Source organism: Dromiciops gliroides, chromosome 1 (assembly GCF_019393635.1).
Source record: "Dromiciops gliroides isolate mDroGli1 chromosome 1, mDroGli1.pri, whole genome shotgun sequence".
NCBI lineage: Eukaryota > Metazoa > Chordata > Mammalia > Microbiotheria > Microbiotheriidae > Dromiciops > Dromiciops gliroides.
The window spans coordinates 398366043-398389224 of NC_057861.1; positions in this window are offsets into that span (position 1 = coordinate 398366043).

The following is a 23182-nucleotide window of genomic DNA, read 5'->3' on the forward strand; positions in this document are numbered from 1 at the left end:
TTGTAATGGAATTCTATTATGCTATAAGAAATAACAATCAGGATAGTTTCAGAAAAACCTGGGAAGATCTAGTTCAATTGATGCAGAGTAAAATGAACAGAACCAGGAGAACATTGTACATAGTAACCATAATACTGTAACTGTGATCAATTATGAAAGACTTAGCTACTCTGATCAATACAATGATCCACAAAATCAAAGGACTCATGATGAAAAATGCTAACTTCCTCCAAAGAGAGAACTAATGAATTCTAAGTGCAGATTGAAGCATGTTTTTTGGTTTGTTTGGGTTTTTTTTTTTTGACAATTTGGCTAATATGGAATTATATTTTATATGACTCCACATGTATAATGGATTCATATTGCTTGTTTCACAATGAGTGGGAGAGAGGGGCTGAAGAGGAGAGAATAAAAATGTTAAATGAACATTAAAAGTAATCAAAATTGCTCATCTTTATATGGAACTTTAAAGTTTACAAAGCACTTTCCTCAGAAAAACTCAGTCACTCTCAGAAACCACTAATTGGAGGGGGTAGTTTGTTGTATTTTTTCCTTTATACCACTATATATTATTACAAATTTGTTCCATTCCAGCCTCAATTCAGCTCTGTAATGTTTCCATTTGTTTCTTTCCCTGTGTGTTGGTGTTTAATGTTCCTCTATGTCATGTGTGTCCTCAAGAAAGTCTCATGCATTAGGTTATGTTGCAAACTGCCTGAGGTCTTAGACACAGAATACACCAAAGGACCAGGTGACAGTGACTGCACCATTACCAAGGTTAGAATGACAGCTGCTTCCTCCATAACTTCAGCTCCTTCTTTATTCTCTGGGGTGTGCCTATGTCAGAGCTTGTGAGATCCTGAAAGAACTGAGCAAGAGATTAGAGAGGATCTATTTGGTCTTCCAATTTAGCACCTTTAAAACATACAAGAATTTGGACAATCAATAAGTGTTCTTAATTCAGTGATATTCATTCAAAACACTGATGTTTTAGCCAGTTATATTTGGTTGGTTCTGGTTCTGTGATCATGGACATGTTACAATATCTTTATTTCAGCTTCTTCATCTTTAAAATAGGAATTTTAATTCCAAGATTAAGGTGAAATTTAAATGAAAATTAACTTTGGACTATGAATGAACTTTGAAAATATGCCTCCAAATTAAATCAGTTATAACTTCAGTTATGATGACACTGAAAAAATGAGTGTGTATCATAGTATCTTTGACCTCAGATGTCATCTACTCCAGCCTCAACATAAAGTATGACTCCAATAGTTTTGACAAGTCATCTAGCCTTTGTTTAAAGACCTCCAGTGATACAGAATCTACCATCTGGAGACAGCTCATTCTGTTGCTGGAGTAGTTCTAATTGTTAGGCAGTTCTTCAAGATAATTCACCATGCATTAAGTACCTACCATACATGAAGTATGATACTAGATGCTGGGAATCCCAAAATAAAAGGGATACCTCAGCTGCCCTCAAGGAATTTACAAATAGGTTCATTCTTATATTGTCAATCAATCAGTATTTATTAATTACCTACTGTGCATCAGACACTTCGCTAGTTACAGTGGATACAAAAACAGAAGGGAAATTATCTCTGCCTTCAAAGAGACCAAATGATTGAAGCTGAAACTGGCCTCCCTCTAGCAGACAAAACATTGATCCTACTTCTGCCTTCAGGGGCTACCTTGTTTTTCCCTCATTCCCCTCCCTAATCCCTACCCAATCCTTCCCTTATCCAGATTAAAATATTCTCTCTGTCTCTGTCTCTGTCTGTCTCTGTCTCTCTGTCTGTCTCTCTGTCTCTGTCTCTGTCTGTCTCTCTGTCTCTCTCTGTCTTTCTCTCTCTGTCTCTCTGTCTCTCTCTCTCTTGCTTCCCTCTGGAAATACTCCAGACGACCCATGTACAAATAAGGCACCTTACAGTGGGACTAGCACCTCCTTTGTTCTAAAAAGCAAAACAAAGACCTAATTAGCCAAGGTAATTTCCAAGACAAAAGAAAAGATGTACCATTTGGGTGAGCATCACTGCTCCAACTAAATAATTGCTGGCCCTGGCACATGGGATTTTTATCTCGAGGCTCCAGAAATTAAATCTCCTTAAAAATGTTCTTTAACCTTCTTGCAAAGGAAATAGTTAGGTTAGAGAGACAGTAATGAGAGCCCATTTGAGGGAAAATTGAAATAGGAAACACAAGCTAGTCCTCCAATTGGTATTTTGGAATTGATGGATAATTTTTAAACCAAGAAAGGAGGGGCCAGGAAGAGAATTAAACAAAAGGGGGGGGGCGGGGGGGCGGGGGGGTGAGAAACTGGAAGAAAATCCATCAGTAACCTCACAAGCCAGGAGACAGGAAAACGCCAAAAAGAATTCAACAAGTTAGAGAAGTGAAACAAATATTACAAAATGATTCAACATAGATATGGGTATGAGTATGGTTATGGATATAGATAAATGTTGTTTTTGGTGTTGTTCAGTCATTTCAGATGTGTCCAACTCTTTGTAACCCTGCCTTGGGGTTTTCTTGGCAAAGATACTGGAGTAGTTTGCCATTTTCTTCTCCAGCTCATTCAACAGATGAGGAAACTGAGGCAAAAGGGGTTAAGTGACTTGCTTAGGTTCCCACAGCTAGTCAGTGTCGAGGCCAGATTTGAACTCAGAAAAATGAGTTTTCCTGACTCCTGGTCTGTCGTTTTATCCACTGTGTCATCTACCTGTCCCAGAGATAAATTTGGAAAACTATAAAATGCTATTTTTATGTTAGTTATTATTATTAGCCAGAGAAATAAACATCCCATTTTAATCTCTGTTGGTCAGTCCACATTGAAGGTAACCTTTTCAGTTTTAGATACCACATTTTAAGAACATTGACACTCAAGCATGTCCAGGGGAATTAATCATTCATTCTTTCAACAAACATTTACTAAGTGACAATTATACACAGAGGAAGCAATATAACATCATAGGTTAGAGAGCCAGCTGTGGAGTTAGGAAGACCTGATATCAAGACCCACTTCTGACACATCCTGGTTGTATGATCTTGGAAAAATTGCTTAACCCTTTCATGTCCCAGACAGCTCTCTAAGATAGTAAATTACAGATCAATTGTAGATCTGCATTCCTAGAGAAAGTTTTCTCATTAAAGCTCTTTACAAGAAAACTCTCTCTAGGAATGCAGATCTAAAACTGGATTCAGGAGGACCTGAGTTCAAATCCAGCATCAGACATTTGACACTTACTAGCTGTGTGACCCTGGGCAAGTCACTTAACCCTCATTGCCCCAAGAAAGAAAGAAAGAAAGAAAGAAAGAAAGAAAGAAAGAAAGAAAGAAAGAAAGAAAGAAAGAAAGAAAGAAAGAAAGAAAGAAAGAAAGAAAGAAAGAAAGAAAGAAAGAAAGAAAGAAAGAAAGAAAGAAAGAAAGAAAGAAAGAAAGAAAGAAAGAGAGAGAGAAAGCTCTTTATACCAGGGAACTCCTAAGTCCACCAAATACAAACACACACACGTATACATACAGAGAGAGGGAGAGAGAGAGTGAGTGCATATATAAGACAATGTCTCTGACCACTATGTATTTATAATCTAGTTGGGGTAGTAAGATATGTACAGAGATAAACACAAAACAAATCTAAATATGATAAATGAGAATGTATAATCAAAATGGTATAAATTCAGATGTGAGAAAGGTTATTAATAAGAAGGGGGCTCAACATCCAGAAAAAAAGAACTGTGAATTATGAATGCAGATTAAACCATACTGTTTCTACTTTTTGACAGTTTTTTTCCTTCTAAAGTAGAAATACGTTTAATGTGATTGTATATATACAACCTATATCAGACTGCTTTCCATCTTGGGGAGGAGGGAGGGAAGGGAGGATGGGAGAAAAAAATTTGGAACTAAAAATCCTGTGAAAACAAATGTTGAAAACTATCCTTATATGTAACTGGAAAATAATAAAATATTTTAAAATTAACAAGGGAGATCAGGGAAGACTTTTAGGAATTATAGGCATGTGAGTTTTGCTGTGAAGGATGAACAGATGACAAAGGAACACATTGGAATAAGGAATGCTGAAGACAAAGGCAAGAAAAAGCAAAGGAGTGTTTGAGATATAGAGAATAACCCAATTTGACTAGAATATACAGTACTGTGAAACAAGTGTGTAGAGGTAGGTTGGATGCATATTGTGGAGGGCTTTGAATAAGGAGTATCTACATAATTCAGTAAGTAATATAGATTCACTAAAGGCATTGGAATGACATTATTCAAATTGGGCATTATGTGAAAAGATGAAAAGTGATATTGCTTCTCATTTCTGACCCTATTCCCCATTTTGTCCAGCCGCATTTCTCAGTTCTGCAGTTAAGCTCAAGAATGTTGTTGCTCGGGGCAGCTAGGTGGCACAGTGGATAGAACACCGGCCCTGGATTCAGGAGGACCTGAGTTCAAATTTGACCTCAGACACTTAACACTTACTAACTGTGTGAGTCTGGGCAAGTCACTTAACCCCAATTGCCTCACCGCAAAACAAAACAACACAACAACAACAAAACCAACTACACCAAAAAAAAGAATGTTGTTGCTCCACCTAGTTAGTTTAAAGGCATGGTTGGAAAGGAATGTTGTTATCACTCATGCAATTAGACCCTGGGACATCTTTGCTCCTTGTCTATAAGCCTCAACCTACTTAACCTGGAACGTCTGCCTGTTATCTATAAACCCCAACCAGCTTAATGTGGTGCCACTCCCCCACACAAAAGACAAGGCTTCTATCCTTTCTTCCCCTTGTGCAATTAGGGGAGGTTTGCTCTCCCCTTGGTGGAGGTCAAATGAGGTGGTTCTGGTTTCCTAGCCAAGGTTATAAGAGGCAGATGAGTCCCATAAAACAATTAACATGTCTTAATTATCATAGGGGGAGTAATTAACCACACCTGAATGCCAATGCATTTTCCCAAGAATAGCCAATAGTAATGTTTCCCAACTACCCACACCCCTTCCTTTCCTTCATGTCAATAGAAAGGGATTCCCCCTTCTTATGGAGGTCACTGGCTTTGCTGAGGTTGTCAGTCTGACCCACTTTGTTAAGTTATACATGTCACTGCTAATTAAGTGATTTTGCTTGGAGAATGTATCTTAGTTTACAGCATTGTATGGATTAAAGTAGGAGAGAGTAAGAGTAGGGAGAGTGCTTAAAATATTACCACAATATTCTAAGGGTGAGAAGTAATGGGAGACTTGAAGTAGGATGATAACAATGTGTATGAAAGAATTGATAGAACCCAACTGCTAATTGGATAATGTGAGACAATGAGAAGGAGTCAAAGGGAGGAGTCAAAGATAGCTCTGAGGTGATAATCATGGAAATGTAGGGTGGAAGTGGGTGACATTGACAGGGACAAAGAAGTAAGGAAGTAGAGGAGGGGGTTTGCAAGGAAAGATGATTTTTTTTTTCATTTTTAGATGCATTGAGCTTGAGGTACCTGTAGATTATCAAAGTGGGGATATCCTTTCAGCCACTGGAAATGTCTCAATCATAGAAGAGACATGTATGCTAAAAATATCAACTTAAAAGTCCTCTGCTCAGATGTAAAAGTTAAAGTTGGGAAAGTAAATGAGATTTCCCAAAAAGTGAGTCAGGAAAGAAGAGAGTGCCCCACGGCCTTGCTTCTTCCATTGGACACACCTTCCTTTTGGCATCGTGCACCCTGGCACCCCAACAATTCTTCAGCTTCAAAGATCTGCCAGCAGTCTCTGAATAATTCATTTTAGCTTCTATTATTCTCTACTTAAAATCATAATCTCTAGAATACTAGCAATGAAAGGGTCCTTAGAGAGCATCATGTCAACTTTCTCACCTTGTAGATAATTTTCCATGTTATCTCTAAAACTAGATTGTAGGGGGGCAGCTAGATAGTGCAGTGAATAAAGCACCAGCCCTGGATTCAGGAGGACCTGAGTTCAAATCTAGCAACAAACATTTGACACTTACTAGCTGTGTGACCCTGGGCAAGTCACTTAACCTGAATTGCCCTGAAAAAAACAACAACAACACCCTAGATTATAAACTTCTTGAGGGCAGGGACTCTGACAACCTACTTCTTTTGTGATTCTCCCCAGCCCACACAGACTTCTTCCCCACCCCCAACCCCAACCTAGCACATTGTTGAATACATAATAGTCACTTTATAACTATCTTTAAAAAAAAAATTTGGGTCTCCCCATCTAGCCCTGAGTGGAAGTACAGAAGCCATTTCCAGGCATGATTGCTATTGAACATCACAGAAACTTTGACTTGCTCCATTTCTAATCTGGTCTGGTTTGTCCTTCCTTAAGCAGCATGGGGGGAAAGGGGCACCCTGCTCCCAAGAGTTTAACATATTGATGCCAGGAAGTACAGACCCCCAATTGAGATGGTCCACTGAAGCTCCCAATTTCTGATCTCAGGATACCAACCCCCCTCAGTTTTCCCAGTATCTGAGTTCACTGACATGTGCCAAAACATCTGGCTTTAAAAACTTCTTGTCGAAGGACACAGAGGTACAAATCCAAATTTATGCAGCCACTGTATAAGCCATTCCTCTAGGTGCTTGCAAGATTAAAGTGCAACATGGAGATCCTTGGACCTAACGAGCTTGTAATTTAGTTGTGAAGCCAAAGGTACACACTCCAAAGTTAAATAACAATAAAAGACAGCAGCAGCAGCAGCAGCTCAAGAAAACAGCGGGATCACTGTCCCAGAGCAGCACTGAGATTCACTGCCAGGATGTCACCCAATCTCACTCCCTCAGGAAGAGGAAGCTGCTAGTCACAGCAAATCTGCCTATCTAGGTTACATAATGACAGCACAACCAGTTAGTTATCTGCTCTCCCTGAAGTCTGAAAGGGCTAAAGCTCAGGGACTGATCTGTTTCTGCAGACTGAGCCCATTCATCTTTTGTTTACAGTATATCCTGATTCTCTAATGTTCCTGGCATCCCATATTCCAGGAACCAGCCGCCCCTTCCACACTGTGCCCTCAGGCAGACAGTTCCCTGCCTCAGGCCACCTATCACTCTGCACCAATCTCTCTTCCCACTATCAGTCCAATGCAGCAGCTTTTCTATTGGCCAAAAAGTTTCCCATTGGGTGATTTCATGTCTGTATCTTCTGAATTAATAACCATTTGCCATGCATTAATGTCGCTGCCTCAGAGACCCGAGATGAATGTCCAATCTCCAACATCACCTGCAGATAGGAGCACAGAGCTCCCGGGTGGAATCCTCTTTGGAGAGACAAACCAGCAAATCCATCTAGGATGTTACTACAGTCTCAGAAGCCTGACAAGAAAACATAATGTATAAAAGGTTTTAGCACTAATTTCAGCCTGAACATTTTCTATGATTTCATTATCCATGTATGCAGTTTCACGGGAGAGAGATGCAGAAATTTATGATCGTGCCATCACCCACATATTCCACTTCCTTGATCAAGAAATCCAAAATTCCTTTATCTGATCATCTGTTATCATTCTATTTCTCCCTATTCTTCCTCTTCACTATGACTTTCAGGTTATTTTCCCCTCTATTTTCTCCCAGATCATCACACATTTTCCGAACTTACTTTCCTCCTTTTTCAGTCTTGACAAGCTCAATATTACACTGTCCTCTACTCTCTAATCTCTCACCCCCTTGTCCTATTGCCATCCGTGCCTTGCCAAAACCCAACCCTGTCCCGACATCCACCTCCACTCTTCCTATCTATGTGGTGCTAAGCAGGAGTGGAGAGAGTTACACAACTATGCTAACCAGATCCACTTACAGATTTGTTCCCTAATCTCATCTGGGCCCTCACTACAGCAAGGCTATCCTTGTGTTCCTTCCTAATTGATTCCCTTTTGCATTCCCCTTTAGTCACTATCCTAAAGCTCCCTTCTCTTCAGAAACCCCACACCAACCCCTCTTCACATCCTCATAACACAGTCATTACTAAGAGGTCATTTGACAAAAGCTCCCTGTATATTTCACAACCCCTTAACATCGTCACCCATGATTTCTTTCCTTTATTCCAGTCACTGACAAAGAGATAGCCCTTTTCAGCAAATTCAATCCATTTACAAGTATCCTTGATCCCCTTTTGCAGCAACAATCAGCTCCTCTCTCATACATCTTTAATCTTTGTTGTTGTTGTTCAGTCATTTCAGATGTGTCCAACTCTTCATGACCCCACTTTGGGATTTTCTTGGCAAAGATACTGGAATGGTTTACCATTTCCTTCTCTAGCTAATTTTACATACGAAGAACTGAAGTAAACAGAGTTAAGTGACTTGCCCAGGGTCACACAGCTAGTAAACATCTGAGGACAGATTGGAACTCAGGAAGATGAGTCTTTCTGATTTCAGGGCCAGCACTCTATCCACTGCACTATCCACAACCTTTAAACATGACTATATATCCCCTATTCTTAAAAAGTAAATCCCTACTTGACTCTAACATCTTCTAAAGCTATCATCCTATATTTCTTCTCCCTTTCACAGTCATACTTCAAGAAGAAATTGTCTTCTCTTGCTGCCATTTCCTGTCTTCTCATTCCTTCATTTCTCAGCCCTTTGCAATCTGGTTTCCTACCCCCCTCACTCAATTGAAACTACTTTCTTCAAAGTTACCATTGATCTTTTGATTACTCAATTCCTTCCCGATATCTCTTGCTGCATGGGAGAGGGTTGACCTCCTCCTGGATAATCTTTCATCTCTGGGCTTTAGTGACACTGATCTTTCCATCACACCATACTTTGTATAGTTGTATTTGTTAAATGGCTCTCTTTTTTTTGGGGGGGGGGAGGGGGTTAGGCAATTGGGGTTAAGTGACTTGCCCAGGGTCACACAGCTAGTAAGTGTCAAGGGTCTCAGGTCAGATTTGAACTCAGGTCCTCCTGACTCCAGGGCCGGTGCTCTATCCACTGTGCCACCTAGCTGCCCCTAAGTGGCTCTTCTGTCTGCCTCTCTCACAGCTCCTTTGCTAGATCATCACATACATCACAGCCCCTAACTTTGGGTGTACTCCAGGGTTCTGTCCTTCACCTTCTTCTTTTTTCTTTCTACATTCTCACTTGATGGCTGCACTTGGTAAACTATGAATACTTATTCAATCATTTATTCATTTATTCACTGGTGACCACATCCACTTCTGTGGGTTTAATATTATCTTTAGATAGATAGATCACAAATCTTTATATCCAGGCCAGTCTCTCTTCTGAGTCTTAGTCCTTTCTGTCCATTGGACATCACTTGGTCAGTGTCTTAATTTGAGCCTCCATTATCTCTTGCCCGAACTATCACAGGAGCCGCTTCATTCTTCTCCTGGTCTCAAGAGTCTCCTCTCCATTCCATTGATCATACAGCTGCCAGAGTGATATTCTTAAAGTGCAGGTGTGACCGTGTCATTCACCTATTCAGTAAACTCTAGTGGCTCCTCGATTTGGCTTTCAAAGTCCTTCACAATCTGGCTCCCACCCAACCCTTTGAGCATGCTCATGCATTTATCCCCTTCGTAGACATTACAATCCAAACTGGCCTTCTTATACTCCTCCCCACATGACACTCTCCCTCTTGACTTGGCCTTTGTACAGGCTACACCCCAGGCTTTTAATGTTCTCCCTTCTCACCTCCCACACTCAGAATCCCTACTTTCTTTCAAATCTCAGGTCAAGTACCATGAGAACTTTTCTGATCTCCCCGGATGCTAATGCCTCTCTCCCCACCCTCAATCCTTGATCTCGGAAGGCAGAGAATGATTTTTTAAGATATTATTTCTATCTGTGAGTCCCTGCCCTTCCTCCTGACAGAATAGCTGGTTTGTTTGGAGGTAGCTGTGTGTATATATGAAGGTGAGAGGTGGAGGTACCTCCTATAGTCATATATATGTATATACAGGATGTCAAAAAAAATGTTAGTGTATTAAGCCTTTATAGTGTACAACTGCACTATGACTTTTGAGACACCCTGTAATTGTGTAGTAATTGTGAGACATCACACTAGTTTTCCACTTTGGAATGGTACATCTTTAGGGTACATTCTACCCTTTAAAAAAATACAAGATCGAGGGCAGCTAGATGGCGCAGCGGATAGAGCACCGGCCCTGGAGTCAGGAGTACCTGAGTTCAAATCTGGCCTCAGACACTTAACACTTACTAGCTGTGTGACCCTGGGCAAGTCACTTAACCCCCATTGCCTCACTAAAAAAACCAAAAAACAAAAAAAAACAAGATCTAAGAATACAGCTTGTTGTTGTTGATTAATGACTCCATTTGGGATTTTTCTTGACAAGGATACTAGAGAGGTTTGCCATTTCCTTCTCCAGATCATTTTACAGATGAGGAAACTGAGGCCAACAGGGTTAACTGATTTGCCCAGGGTCACACAGTTAGTAAGTCTCTGAGACTGACTTTAAACTCAGGTCCTCCTGACTCTAGACCCAGAGCTCCATTCACCTCACCACCTAGCTGCCGTGTGAATATAGCTAGAGGTAGGGAAATCATGCCTTCTTTATTTTCTGGGAATTGTTAAATTTCCTAACCATTGTGCCTATATTTCAATAACATTCAGACCAAAGATCATTTTTCAAACACCTACTACGTACAAGGTGCCGGGTTTATAAAGACTAATCCTTCATCAGACTATATTCTAAATTTTTGGTTCAGAAAATGTAGTTACTGTAGCTAAGTGTATATATATATATATATATATATATATATATATATATGCATATGTATGTATTCATGGATGGTATAGTAGGCAGTTGTTGATCCGTCCCAATTTCTGATTCTTTTTACCAGCATACTTCTCAATGACATAGCTATGAGGCATCTATTAACCTTGGCCATTTTGAACTGGAAAGAACACATTAACAATTTTATGGCTCAGAATTTCCCATTTTTATCAAAATTTTCCTGATCAGTAGCTTATTTAATTAAGGTGTCAGGCCCTTGAACCTATAGTTAACAAAAACCATCCCCACAAACATAGCATCTGATAGGGAAGAGACAGCACTAGACTGTGAATGGGGAAAGCACTGGTCCTGGAGTCAGGAGACTTGGGTTCAAATTCCCATTCTAATATTTATTAGCAGGTTTTTTAACCTTTCTTAATGTCAATATCCTCATCAGTAAATTGGTGATAACATCACTTGTACAACCAACCACAGAGAGTCATTATGTTGAAAATAAGAAAATAAGAACATTCCCCCTCTTCCTATTATTAGCCTTCTCTCTGGCTCACAAGCCGACAGAATCTCCTCTAGGAAAAGAAAAAAAGTCTTGAAGGTCAATGGCAAGTCCCATACTCATCTGATTCCCTGGCATTCTCTTATGGATGCGATACTTCTGGGGTCTGTTTACTGGAGTTGAACCCACTTGACTGCCAACCTCAGGCAGTCAATCCCCTCCACAGAGGAGAAAATCACTTCTCTGGTGACAGGAAGCTAATTTATTTCCCTAATAGCTTGTGGCCTAATAACAAATGGTGGTTTCATGGCTGTCTCCCCAACTAATAAATGTTCCATGAATAATTAAAACTCTTTTAGCTGTACCATAAAGACTTCCCCTCCTCTGCTGGGCATTCAGCCAAGAGCTGGGCTTTAAAGGGCACGTGCCCATACATCCTCCCACACAACTGGGTATCTGGCACAAAGCAAGACATAGAAGGGTTCAAAGGGGAGGAAAAGCAGAAAGAGGCACCAGAGGAAGGAAAAATATAAAAACTCCAATAGATCATCTGGGTGGATAATTCCCTAATGGAGGAAGATGGAGCCATTTGAGAGGCCCTCAGCATCCTGTGTCATGTGGTACTTCATTGATTTGGTTGACAGGGATAAATGATGAGGAAACTGATTGTAGACCAGAGACTGAAGCTTCTATATAACCATATTAGATGGGAGGTTGGCAGGGAGAGGAGGAAGAGGGATCGAGGGAAGTCTCTGTTTTAGGTATAATTTCTATCTTTCTATGAGAAAACACAAAGATGCCCTCTTCCCTCCTCCATCGCCTACCAACTTCCCACAAAATAACTGGCTTGTTTTAAGTGGTTGCATATATTGATGGCAGGGCATCCCCACCAAACATCAGCTAAAAATAATTTCAGTTTCTTGTCCCCACAGCCTTGGGACTGTGTAAGTCCAAAAGGGAGGGGTCTTTGTCCCACCCCTATTCCTAAATAATACACCTTCCAACACCTCCTACCAATCCCAGATTACTTGGGACACCAGAGAGTCAGTCAGTGGCCCTCCACAAAGTCATCAGGCCCTGGGATAATGGATTGACAACAGAATGGATAGGAAATCATCTCCCACCTAGTTTATTATCACCTGCACATTGTGCCTCCACTCCAGCTCCTCATCCCCTTTGCCCCTTCTCCCAGTGGAACCCTGGACTCTACCTCTGGGATTCCTGTTTCTGATAGGTGAGTTTCCACTTTAATTTTCCTGGAACCAGATCTGGCCCCTTTCCAGACATCTCTATGCCATGCTGTATCCTCCACCCATTTTCCACATCTGCTTGATGTGTTGTCTTCCCCCATTAGAATGTAAGTTCCTTGACTGCAGGAACCATCTTGCTTGTTTGAGTTTGTATTCCCAGTTCTTAGCATAGTACCTAGAACATAAGAAGCAGTTAATAAAAATGCTCTATCTATCTATCCTCAAAAATAACCAGCCTTTATGTAGTGCCCGCAGGTTGGTGAAGCACTTATTCAGTGTCTCATCTGATCCTCACAACAATCGCAGGAGGTGAACGCTATAGGTATTACAATCCCCATTTTAATAGACAAGAGGCAGTGTGGTATAATAGGTAGGGAGCTGGCCACAAAGACTAGAGGCCCTAGGTTCAAGTCCTCCTTCAGACCAGTGATGGCTGTGACCCTAGTGAAGTCATTTAACATTTGCAGTTAATTAATGCTTTCTACCTTCTCTCTACTAGCTCCAATTTATCCTGTATCTCATTTGTACATGGCTATTTTCCTCATATCCCTCTTTAGACTGGGAGTTCCTTGAGAACAAGAGCTATTTTTTGCCTGTCTTTGTATCTCCAGTGCTTAGTAAAGTCCCCAGCACATAGTAGGAGCTTAATAATACTTAGCTGCTTAATGTTTAATAAATGCTTCTTGATTCAGTATTCTAAGCAATTTTCCAAGTCTGTATGTTGTGCAGAATAGTTGATGATTTGCATTGGTAAAAGGAGTTTTGTTACCTGGGAGTTCCTTATAGCAATGATATCACAGATTCAAACCCTGTATCTACAGCTAAGGAAACTGAGTCTCAAAAAATGAAAATGACTTGCCAAGGTCACACAAGCTAGTGAGTCCAGATTCTAACCCAGAGTCATCAAGTCCATACTGGGCTCTATTATACCATATATTGAAATGTCATGACACATTCTCCCATCATCTCTATGCCTTATAGAGATTCACTGTCCTATTGGATAAGGTTTAAACAATGATGAATAAAGGTACTGACTCCAGTGCCAGGCTAGGAGATGATACTCTCCCAGTTCCCCCATAGCTTTCATCATGCCTCCTGTAGATTCTGGAGGTTTGGTGAGAGGCCAAGGCTTGAGTCCAGTGTAAATGGTGTCTATGGTAGCGTCTCCAGACTGCTCTGGGAGGGGTGGAGAGTGCTATCTTGAGATCATGGAGTATCAAGGAATGTCTTGGCTTAGGATCTTGTTCAATATTTCTCTCTCTGAATCAGATGTTGGTGATAACTGACAAATGGGTACACATTGAAGCCAAGTCTGCTGCTTTTCAGCTGTATCTAACTGTTCATGACCCCATTTAGGGTTTTCTTGGCAAAGACACTGGAGTGGTTTGCCATTTCCTTCTCTGACTCATTTGACAGATGAGGAAACTGAGGCAAACAGGGTTAAGTGGCTTGCCCCAGGGTCACTCAGCTAGTAAGTGGCTGAAACTGGTTTTGAAATGAGATACTCCTGACTCCAGGTCTGGCACTCTATTCACTGTACCACCCTCTTTATATCCCTGGTGCCTAATAAATGCATGTTGATTGTTTGAGGATTTCAGTGGAAATTCTCCAGGAGAAAAGGCTTGAGGGGGTGGAGGAGTGGAGATGTGATAAAAGCTGTCTTCAAGTACAAGAAGGCCTGTTATATGAAAGAGGGACCAGACTTATTCTATTTTGCCCCAGAAGGTAGAGTTTAGAGCAATCACCAGAAACCGCAAAGAGGCAAATTGTACTGAATATGAGGAAAGCCTTCCTAATAATCAGAGCTGTGCAAAAAGTGGAATGGCCTGAGTCAGGATGGTGTGGCTTCCCCTTGCTGCCTATACAGGCAGAGGCATGATCCCCATGTGATGGGTGTATTGCAGGGAAGATTCTTTTTCAGACATTAGGTTCGACTAGAGGGCTTCCAAGCTCCTAAAATTAATTAATTTGGAATTCCCTTAAATTCTCTGATTCTTTCATCCAAGTGAGCTTCTCCAGTGATCACAATTACACGAGCATTTGGGAATTGTTTCATACCTTTGTGGTTCCCCACACCCTCCGTATGTTTTTGTGCCACCACCATCACTAAGCATATGGTATCAAAACTGGGACCATTTTGTATTCTTGTCCACTTCACAGGGCAGCTTCTGGTGGTGATTTACACCCCTAAGTCGAGATGCTCAACCCATTCCACACAGCCTGTGCTAACCCAATTCTCTAGTTTAATAGATCTGTCCAAACATTGGAGAACCCAGAGTCACCTCCTCTCCAACCTGCATTGAGAAAACATCTGTGGAGAACAGCAGGCTATGATGAAATTAAAGGTGGCAGGATGAAAAGAAAGGGCAGCCTGGTGGTGCAATGGATAGAGTACTGAGCCTGGGGTCAGGAAAACCTTTCCTGAGTTCAAATACAGCCTCAGAAACTAGCTGTCTAACTCCAGGCAAGTGACTTAATCCTGATTGGCTGAGTTTCCTTATCTGTAAAATGAGCAGGAGAAGGAAATGGCAAACCACTCCAGTATCTTTGCCAAGAAAATCCCAAATAGGGTCATGAAGAGTCAGACATGACTGAAAAATGACTGAACAACAAAGGATGAAAAGAAAGGTTCATAGACTTTCTCCCCTAGTTCTTCACAAAACACTTTCTGGGAGTGGCAGGTTAAGATGAAAAACTAACATCCCTATCTTTATAGAACAAAGATTTATGCATATTTATACATATTACCTGATTCATGCATCCAGTTTAATCCTATCAGTTACAACAGTTCAACTGTGAGACAATTCCTTGTAAGCAATAATTTGACACTGTAGTACCATTATATATATAAAAATCAGATAAGGAAGGCATCTTTTCTCTCCCAAGGTTACCTTGTCTGGTTTCAGTGTAATCACAACTCAGGTGCATACGACAGGAGTATACCCACATATGCAGCCTGGCTCTGTGGGATCACCTCTAGTACATATGTTTTCGTTTTTGTTTTGCTTTGTTTTGTTTTTGTTTTGTTTTAGTGAGGCAATTGGGGTTAAGTGACTTGCCCAAGGTCACACAGCTAGTAAGTGTTAAGTGTCTGAGGCTGGATTTGAACTCAGGTCCTCCTGACTCCAGGGCCGGTGCTCTATCCACTGCGCCACCTAGCCGCCCCTAGTACATATGTTTTAAACTTGAATTCAACTAGCTGCAAATAATCCCAGCCTTTTGCACTCCTCAGGCTTTAGAACTGAAAGCTGCCCTACTACTACTAGTAGTCAGTCTACTATCATCAGTAAACAAGCATTTATTAAGTGCCTGCTTAATTATTAAGGGCAACTAGGTGGCACAGTAGATAAAGCACCAAACCTGGAGTCAGGAAGACTCCTCTTCATGAATTCAAATCCAGCCTCAGGGACTTACTGCCTGTGTGACCCTGGGCAAGTCACTTCACCCTGTTTGCCTCAGTTTCCTCATCAGTAAAATGAGCTGGAGAAGAAAATGGCAAACAACTTCATTATGTTTGTCAAGAAAACTCCAATTGTAGTCACCAAAGAGTAGGACATGACTGAAAACTACTGAACAACAACTACTGTGTACCAAGGATTATGCTGAGTGCCAAAGATACAAAGAAAGGCAAAAAATAGTCCTTGCCCACAAAGTACACACATTCTAATGGGGGAAACAACATGCAAATAACATTAAACACAGAAGATATATACAGAGTGGGAAGCACCTAGTCTAAACATCTCATTTTACAGATGAGGAAATGTTGGATCCTAGAATGAATCGACTTGGTGGAGATCAAACAGGTACTAAGTACCAGAGTTAGAATTGGAACCAAGGTCTCCTGACTCCCAATTCAGAGTTCTTTCTACCTTGCCATGCTGCTTCTCTTTCGAATGGGGTGAAAAGTTGATCGTCTGTAATACAATCTAAAAAAAAAAAATACAAATCCGGCCAAAAACTTAAGCTACCAGAAAATGTCAAGATCTCCCTGAAGTACATCAAGCACAAAATTGAATTCTAAAAGCTCTGGCCTGCTCCAAGTTAGACTGTAGATTGAATGTCATGGGGCTGGCTTCTCCACAGTTCATGGCAATTTAATAATGTAGCCAGAACAACAGAATACCACATCCCATGCTCCAATTATAACCTTCCATGGACCCAAAGAAAGGAATTTATAGAAAAAGTTTTAGAGCTAGGAAAAGGTAGGGATAGCCCAATGCTCTCATTTGTCCAAGGGAAACCGAGGCCCAAAGTAGGAAAATGACTGGTCTAAGGTCACACTGCTAACAGCAAAGCTAGGCCTCTAAAATCTCCCAGGCCAAGGCTCTTTCTGTTATAACAAATTTCTCTGCAAAATTTAGGAAATGGATAGTTTTGAGTATTGGTACATCATTTTCATTCATCAGATATCCCTTCTGTCCTCCCCTACTTACCTCTACTCTATTTCAGACCACTGTTACTTCTCTCCTAGACCACTGAATTGCTGCCCTGCATTCTCCCAGTTTCTTCTCCTCTCCATTTACACCTCCTTCAAAGTAATTTTTCCAATGTACAAGTCTCATCATGTCTCTCCCCTGCTCAACCACTTTCAATGGCTCCTTGTTGTCTATAGAATAAAAAGCAGACTCTTTATCCTGGAACACAAGACTCTCCACAATCCAGCTCCAACTTTTTTTTATCTGGACCTGTTATTTTATGGGTTGGAGGAAACATCCTTTACCAATACCAATTATCAACCATTCTTCTATATATTGCCTTAGCATTACCTGGGGATTTGGCTGGGACCACACAGTCATTAGAAATCTGAGACAAAACTTAAACCCAGGTCTTCCTGACTGTAAAAAAAAAAAAAAAAAAAAAGGCTTCCTATCTTCTTTGCTCTACTGTCTCCCTTCTAAACTATCTTTTCAGTCTAAATTTACACTGCTCCTCTTTGCCCACCTTACATACAAACCAAGCTGGACTTTTAACTTTTTCCCCATCTTGTCTTCCCTATGCCCATTTACATGCATTTGTGCCGACTATCTCCATGCCTGGATGGACTCCTTCCACATCTCTTTCTAGAAATGCTTCTCTTCCTTCAAGAAGACCCAGCTAAGATGTCACCTCTTTCAGGATGCCTTCTCTGATCCCCCCCCCCCTCCCAAAAGTGATTTCTCCCTCCTCAAATTTCCCAAAGCACTTTGTCTGTATATCTTCTTTTTTTCCTTCCACAGTCTACCTTTTATTATATTTATTCTTTCACATTTATTACCTCTTTGATTTGAATGTAAACCCTTTGTAGGTAGGGATCATTTAAAAATGTTTTCATTTTATAACCACTACAGTACCTTATCCACAACAGGTGCTTAATAAATGTTGGTTTCCTTGTTTTCTATTGTTGAATCGAGTAGCTCCTTTATCTGAAACACTGTGCTAGTTGTTGGGTGTACTAAAATGAACCAGGCAGAGTTTCTTTTTGTCTTTGCAGTGCTCACAGTCTAGTCACTGGATTAGACACATTCATTTAACTATGGCACGAGGCATGGTGGAAGAGGTGCCAGATGAGGAGGATCAATTGCCAAGAGCATTCAGAGGAGAGAGAGATACCTCTCAACTGAGAAGCAGCAGCAGCAGTGCAAAGAGCATTGGTCTTGGTGCTGTGACTTTGGGTAAGTTGCTTCACCTCTTAGAACCTCAGTTTCCTCATCAGTAAAATGGTAATTAATCGTCCTTTCACTATTTACTTCAAAGAATTCTTGGTTTTTTTGTTGTTTGTTTGTTTGTTTGTTTTTGGTGAGGAAGTTGGGGTTAAGTGACTTGCCTAAGGTCACATTGCTAGTAATCGTAAAGTGTCTGCTTCCGGATTTGAACTCAGATCCTCCCGAATCCAGGGCCAGTGCTCTATCCACTGTGCCACCTAGCTGCCCACAAAGATTTTTTAAAAAGGAAAAAAGACGTCTATGTACAAAAATATTTATAGCAGTTTTTTTCTGTAGTGGCAAAGAATTGGAAACTGAGGAGATGTTCATCAGTTTGAGAATGGCTGAACAAGTTGTGGTATATATTATAATGGAATACTATTATGTTATAAGAAATGACAAGGAGGGTGGTTTCAGAAAACCTAGAAAGACTTATATGAACTGATGCAAAATGAAGTGAGCAGAATCAGGAGAACAATATACACAAGTAACAACAATAGTGTATGATGATCAGCTGTGAATGACTTAGGTGTTCTGAGCAATACAATGACCCAAGACAAATCTAAAGGACCTATGTTGAAAAATACTATCTACCTTCCAAGAAAAAAACTGATGGAATTTTTCTTTTTCTTGTCTTCCTTTTTTTGGCCTATGTTTTCTTTTGCAACATGGTTAATATGAAAATATGTTTTGCATGACTGCACATGTATAATTTATATCAATTTTCTTGCCTTTACAAGGAGGAGAGAGGAGGGGAGAGTTGGAGAAAATTTGGAAGTCAAAACATTTTAAATTAATTTTTAAAATTGATTTTATGTGTAATTGGAATAAATAAAAATTTAATGAAAAAAGAGAAAATATCATAGATGGCATTTTTTAAAGTGACAATCAGTAATTGTTTCCCATATACTTACTTTTTAATTTCTTTAAAATCTTTATCAGAATATTGTTTACATGAATGCATTAAGGGCATCCTTAATGAAAACTCAAGAAAGAATCAAGAACACTTTGGTCAATGATTATCAGAGGAAAGGAAGGTTTCTGTAATGTATGAGGTGCCGGTGGACCTTTGTGTTCTTACCTCTAAGGCCATGGGTATGGAGTAAAATAGTCTTAGGGAGCTTACTCCAGGCTGGACTACCCTTAGACATGTACTTGTGACTCTCCTAGAAAATACCTAGAATTAATGGAGGGTCTCCCAAGGATTTCCCATTGTATGGAGCAATCTAGAACAAACAGTCTTCTTTAAAGATCCGTGTGTGTGTGTGTGTGTGTGTGTGTGTGTGTGAGGGGTGGACAGCTAGGTTGCACAGTGGATAAAGCACTGGCCCTGGATTCAGGAAGACCTGAGTTCAAATTCAGCCTCAGACACTTGACACTTACTAGCTGTGTGACCCTGGCAAGTCATTTAACCCTCATTGCAAAAAAACCAAACAAAAACAAAAAAACACAAAACACAAAAAAGATCCCCCAGAGCAAATTAGAATTTCCTAGGGTGGGAAGGGAGGTATTTGACAGGTAATTCAGTGGATAGAGCCCTGGGCTTGGAGTCAGGAAGACCTGAGTCCAAATCCAGCTTCAGACACTTACTAGTTATGTGACCTTGGGCAAGTCACTGAACCCTGTTTATCTCAGTTTCCTCATCTATAAAAGAGAGGTAATAATAGCACCTACTTCCCAGGGTCATTGTGAGGATCAAATGAGAAAATAATTGTAAAGCACTTAGAACAGTGCCTGACACATATAAAGTGTTAGCTATCCTGCTTATGTATATTGAAGGCCATGTTGAAAATGCAAGACCCTACCATCATTGGTCCCCATTGGAAACTGAGGAGATGTTCATCTAGCTTCTTCCAATATTTCACAATTTAAGATATTTGTCTCCCCAAGTGGCAGTTATACCCTCAAAGTGTGTTGACTAGAGATGAAAGGGCATGCCTCTCTAGTGGGATTGTGTACCACTTTTTGCTATGTCTGTTAATGGATCTCAGAGTGTCCCACTGAGTGTGATGAAGGAGAGGAAGAGGCTACAGACTGTCATCAAGCTCACCTCCTCACCTCCAGGTGGGACGGCACTTGAACTTCTCGGCTTGAATGACTCCATAGGCAACTTGCCTCCATCTCGGTCCAATTCCCTCTTGCCCTGTCCTCAATGAAAAGAGAAAGCAGCTGCTCATGGCTGCCCCCTACAGCATGCTAGTATTAAATCCCACCATTCATTCATTTCAAAACATTTATCAAATGCCCACTTGGTACAGGGCTAAGCTAGGGAAGGAAACCAATCATCCCAAAAGCTGTTGTTTACTGGGGTCTTAGCCTAATTCCTGATGAGTGCTTCTAAAAACCAAGCCCCCCAGGCTGCTGCAGGACAATTATTCCAGGCAGGGCTAGGGCAATTGGGGGGGGGGGGCGGGGAGGGGCAGAAACTTTTCATCAATAAGTAGTACCAACAATTTGGCTTTGGGAAGGAAAAAATATCCACCTTCCTTTCATATATATAATACCCCATACTCACACACACACACACACACACACACATCTCTACTTGCTTCTGATAAAAGAATGAATTGTTACAGCACTACTCAGATAAAGTATGTCTTAAATAAACAACTGATAACTGAATCTCTGTGTCGACTTTCCTATTGCTATTTGTGCTGATTCGTGATTTCAGATAGCTCCTGACAGCCTCATTTTTAAGCTATGTGTTCCACATGAGTCAGTGCATCAGAGTGGATAGAGAATTGGTCTTGAAGTCAGGAAGACTTCTGACCTATAATGGCTATTTGATGCTGGACAAGTCACTTAATCTTGGGATATTTAGCAAACTAGCCAATCCATCCTGCTATTAAAATCATTCTAAGCTTGCAGGCCATACAAAAACAGTCAGGGAGTGGGATATGACCCGCAAAACAGTGTTTGTCCGCCTCTGATCTAGTAGCAGAAGTCTCCTCACTTAAATTCCCTATTCCAAAACAATCACAGGTCTGGTCTCTACCCCAATGATAAGCACTATAAGAGATAAAAAGAAATGTAAAGGGGGCAGCTAGGTGGTGCAGTGGATAAAGCGCCGGCCCTGGATTCAGGAGATCCTGAGTTCAAATCCGATCTCAGACACTTGACACTAGCTGTGTGACCCTGGGCAAGTCACTTAACCTTCGTTTCCCCACCCTCCAAAAAAAGTAAAAAAAAAATGTAATTAAAAAAATAAAAAAGAAATATAAGACAGAGTCCTTGTCCTAAAGTTACTGGGCAATCTAACTGGGGAGACCAGACAGAAACTCAGAGAATAGGTAATGATTCTTGCAGCACACATAGCTAACAAGCTATCAGAACCAAGATTAAAAAGAACCCAGATCTGATTCTATCTTCTTTTCCACTATAATGTGCCACCTCTTCTATTCTACTATAATCTCTATGGACTTCAATTTTTTTCATCTATGTCAGACAGTTATGTCCACATAGGTTTTCAAAATGTATAGAGGCCAGATAGATATGATCTAAGCCTCTACTGAGGGGAGGAGAACCAAGGGAAGTGCCTGTATCATCAGTAACTTACTAGTAGGGGGGTAAAGAGGAGGTTAAAAAGGGGGGCAGGAAAATTCCAGGAAAAGTACCAAGGCTGATTGTACTTTTCTCCAGTCCCTGAGAAGATTTGGGTACTAGAATTACATCTCCCACCTTAAATGTTTATCTGGTCTTGGGGCACAAAGTTCAAGACAACAGAAAATTGTTAAAGTATTTCTTTTATTCTGAACTTAAATGAAACAAACATCTTCGTAATACAATGGAATAGTGCTAGAGAATAATCCGTCCCCTCCCCACTCCCCAAGGTGGCAAACAATCCGATATGGGCCATGTATGATCATGTAAAACATCACCATACTTGTCACTCTGTACAAGCAAACTAAAATCATTTTTTAAAATGTAAGAATGTGAAAAATAGCATTGTTCAGTCTGTGTTCCATCAATATCAGTTCTTTCTTTGGAAGTGGATAATATGTTTCATCAATAATCCTTTGAGATTGTCTTGGATCATTGTATTTTTGAGCATAGTCAAGTCATTCACAGTTCTTCATCAAACAATATTGCTGTCTCTGTATAAAGTGTTCTCTTGGTTCTGCTCACTTCCCCATACATCATTTCATACATGAAAAGACAAATTCTTAACAGAATAATGGGGGTGGGGGCGATTATTAACAGAAGGGTAGGCTTTAGCCTATCTTAACCAACTTAGTTCCTTGCCACCAAATGCTACACAATGTTACACAAAAGACCATTACAAATAGAGAAGAGTGAGTAAAATCATTTATTCCAACAAACAGCCCACAAAAATTGGAGAAGTTATACAGATTAAAATATACCAAAGAATATACAAAAGTTTATGAGGTTTTTAAATGGGAATAAGATAAGATCTCAGCTCCAACCAGGAAAGGAAGAATACTCTGACTCAGAGGGTACCTTCTAATCAGTCTCTAGAATTTCAATCAAGTCTAGAAGCATGGTGGAGCTGGCTTTCCACTAAGTTAAAAGATCATTGTTAACCATAGGGAAAATAGCTTTAATTGAATGGTAGAGTTGGAAATCAAATAGCAAAGGATTGAGAAGTAAATGAGGGATGAGGAAATAGATTGCAAATGACCCTTTCCTGGAGTTTAGTTGTGAAAAGGAAAAAGAGATAGAGGGTTTGTCAACTTGTGGGGATGGTGGAACCAGTGAGCAGAACCAGGAGGACCATTTATACAATAATAGCAATATAGTAAAGACAAACAACTTTGAAAGATTTGAGAAATCTAATAAACACAATGATTAATCATAATTCCGGAAGACTCGTGGGGAAGGTGATGGAGTAGGAGCATAAACTGACTTTTTTTTTGACATGGTCAATGCAGGAATTTGTTTTGTTTCACTATACATATTCGTAACCGGGTCGTTTTTTTCCCTTGCTTTCTCACTGCAGGTGAGAGGTCAGTAGAGAATACAGATCTAATAATAAAATTTAATTTTTCAAAAAGACAGGCTACTTTAAAGACCAACTATTGGAAACATAAACT